At 34.7% G+C, this 3,632-nt stretch overlaps 1 long non-coding RNA gene across 1 annotated transcript; it reads right to left on the minus strand.

The window, feature by feature from the left end:
- Positions 1-1,490: 1,490 nt before the first annotated feature.
- On the minus strand, positions 1,491-3,056 carry LOC120322630. Its single transcript, XR_005562442.1, has 3 exons — positions 2,986-3,056; positions 2,541-2,597; positions 1,491-1,641 (listed from the first exon to the last, which is right to left on the minus strand). It is a non-coding gene; the product is annotated as an uncharacterized LOC120322630 (long non-coding RNA).
- Positions 3,057-3,632: the final 576 nt, after the last annotated feature.

Consider the following 3,632-nt stretch of genomic DNA (forward strand, 5'->3'; position numbering starts at 1 on the left):
TTACATTTTATTAGAAAAACTTTAAAAAGCATTTCTGAGAGCACAGTCAGAATCTGACAAGCACCTTTGAAGCCAAAGTAAAGAGAGCACTTCAAAAGTAAATTTTACTTGGAATTGGAATAAAAACTTTAAAAAGAAGTAATGTACAATATATTAAATGTTTCTTCTTATTGTCTTCTCTCTTGTTCACAGATTCAGTATTTGTATGACCATGCCTTGAAGAAGCTTTCTATTTATGATACCTAAGCATAACATTTAAATTCCTTCCAATTTGAGTTTCTAAATGAAAATGTGACCATAGTACAGAAGCTAAGAAATGCATGTTTCCTTAAGCACAGCTAAGCTAAGCTTCCAATAAATTGCATGTTGTATTTAACTGTGGACGACTCTGAAAAAAACATTAGATAACAATGTTCCGATATATCAAGATTGAGATTAACAACTGCAAAAAGTATCTTTCTAGGGCTGCAAGTGCTGGATTGGCATATCATGTTAGCATTTCTGACATCTGAAGCTGTGATTTCCATGCTTTAAAATAAAAATAACAGGATTGATTTAGCTTACTATTTGCACGTAAGGAGAGGGCTCGATTTCCCTCTGCCTCACACATAAACACAAACAGTCCTATTACAAAACACTTGACAGTTTTCATTGTCTTGTTAATATTGTAGCCACATCTTTCTGCGACTTAACAGACTTCTGTAATTTGGAATTCATTACAATTTGTGTTGCTAATTAAAATTTTGTCTGGTGAATTATTTCTGTAAGAAAGATATTTTTTTAAGCTGTTGAGTGAAATATTTTTTTAACTGACATTAGATCTGTCTGGTAAAGAAGAACATACCTTCACTTCATGAGAAAGCTCATACAATAGTATCTATATCGAATCTATAAAGAGAGTAAAAATCTAAAAGGTCTCAATGGAAAGTTTTTTATAAAAATGAAAATAAATTGCAAATAAAGGCATCTGAACAATATAATTTTTTAAAATGTTACTTTTTTCATCATCAAAAGAAAAAAATAACAGTGAGGTGTTTCATAAGCATAAAATATAATCTATAGCCAATAATACAACCAGGAATGCTAATGGGAAAAGTACAATATAAGAGGTTGAAGACATATGGAATATATTTAATGATTGAAACATATATAATTGTCAGAAGCAATAAGAAAACACTGTAAAAGCAGTTCCTTTATTCACTGGTCACTTGCTACCACTATTTCATTGCATCACAGCCTTTTCACAACAATCCTAGGAATCTTGTGGCTAAAGAGATTTGAGTGTTTATGACAAGCCACTCTTTCTTAAGTACTCAGCAAGGACTAACAATTTTCTTTTGTGGTTTAAGCAAGGATAGACCTTCCATTTAACCTTTGCATCTGAACTAGAACCTCTAGTGACGTTATGCATGACTTCATGACTAGCAGTCAGAAGTGAAAATGTAGTGCTCAGCCCTGCCTGCAACAGAAGAGGAAGCTTTACCCTGGGAATAAGGCTGGGTTGTCATTGCCAAATCAGTATTTTGACCAGGGGCCGAATCCCACTCTCTGAATCCACCAGTCAAACCTGAGAGGATCGCCAACTGAAGACAGACATGCAGAGTTTGATCCTCACTGTGTTCGATATGTGGATGACTGCAGCTGCAGAGACATAAAGACACACTTGGATACATAGATGGACCTTCAAAGGCTCCATTCTGATAAAGTATATAACTGTACAAATATTGTGTTCCCCAAAGAACACAGTATACATATGCATTGAGTACCCAGGTACTCAGTTGTTGGGGTTTTTTTCAGAGAAAAAATGAAAACAACAAATTCGGTAGGATTTTTGAAAATCAATTCACTGAATGATAAATTCCACTTATGGCACATTTGCTGAATTTATGAAAATACTTACAATCTGTTATTCACACTTTCAGTCAATTAAGCTATTTAAATGATATATTTTAATTTCATTCCCAAGCCTTCCAAATTCTGTTGTCTCATATTTGATCCAAATAAAGACCGATACTTTATTTGTCAAATATATTTATTGTTCTCTAAACAGGACAAATGGTAACTTCTTTTCATTTATTTGTAGCAAGAGCTGAAATGGAGAATTTTTCCAGGTAAACAGTGAATAAGAAGATTCTAATGTTTCAGTATACCATTAAATAACAGTTATATAATTTTCCATTTCTTTGAAATGGACTGGTTTTCTAAATTAATATTTTGTATTTATTTTCCACCCTAGACTATCAGCTGAGCTATAACTTCCTGAAATGTTCAATGAAATAAGTTGATATTTGTAACTTTTATATCATACTGCATTACCAAAAGAAATGGTGGGGGTTTTTATTATTTCTGATTGTCTTTTTAAACATTTCCTGAAATCAAGTAGCAATATTTTTTTCCTGCATTGTCATATGAAATGGTGGCATACCTCCTCAAAGGCATTTTAATAGATGGAGTCATAATTTCAGATACTAATGTTAGAATGATCTTATTTCTAAGCACTGAATATATATTTCTAAGTAATCTTTAAGCACGAGCATTACCTGTGCTAGGGAGTAACATTGCCTCTTCACTCCTGTGGAATCTTCCTTGGCTGTAACCTATAGAAAGGATGATGTGTATTAAAGGTTAATATCATGCAAAAACCTTCCTAAGAAAATAGCTGGATTCTGATATACTGTTTTTGAAGATGTTCCTGTTAAGGTTCATTACATTTATGTACTGTGCCTGTGCTTGCTTGTGCTTATCCAGTACCACTTGAGTATTGTGGTTGGTACAACGGCAATTCTACACATATTATTTTTAAAATAAGATAATAATAAGACTCAGGTTCATGTTAAATCAAACTTGGTCATACCACAATATTCTATAAATATTTCTGAGCAACAGGTAATGAAAAGACCAAACATACATTGCAAGCTGTCTCCCTACATCCATAAACATTTTGTAAACATGGATTTTCTTACAGAAGGCGAAAGGAGCGATTACCAAGGCATGGTTGAAGAAGTAGATACATGCATCAGGAAGGACAGATGGGACCAGATCTTGCCTCAAGGCTGAGAGAGCAGCTCAGAGAAAGGGGAGCATAAGGACAGCTCCCTAGGAGAAGAACATCACAGTACTTTGTGGGACTGACCAGGTTTCTTCTCCCTCCAGAACTGATGGCATGCACCCAAATCCTGAATAAGAGCCCTGGAAATGAAAGAAGGTGCAGAACTTGGAGAAGTCTAACATTGAATCTGATAAAACAAGGCTACCAAGGCTTTTCTTCATCACTTTAAACTTTGTGAAGTGTGTTGCAAAGGGATTTTTTCACTTACTTGCATTCCTTACTAGGCTCCTTCTATAGGAACCTACATGGTTAAAATTTTCTCAACACTTACTTTTCTCAATAAAGATCCAGCCCAAGGAGCAGGAGCATATCCAAGACTCTCAGCTATGGCTAAATCAGAGTCTAAGTACAGGTTCAGGCACAGTCCACATTTTTCTGCAGTGTTTGGTTGTTACTGCTCTCCCTGTTACCAATTTGGTTGTAACTGCCACATTTGGAGTTTTGAGTGCCTGGATTCTAAAATACCCTGTGGATTCCTATGCAAATGTCAAAAGCATACAGTGGAAATTTCCTTTCCTGAGAT

This window comes from Pipra filicauda, unplaced genomic scaffold, assembly GCF_003945595.2.
Source record: "Pipra filicauda isolate LSUMZ 115617 unplaced genomic scaffold, ASM394559v2 scaffold138_size1969278_pilon, whole genome shotgun sequence".
NCBI classification, from domain to species: domain Eukaryota; kingdom Metazoa; phylum Chordata; class Aves; order Passeriformes; family Pipridae; genus Pipra; species Pipra filicauda.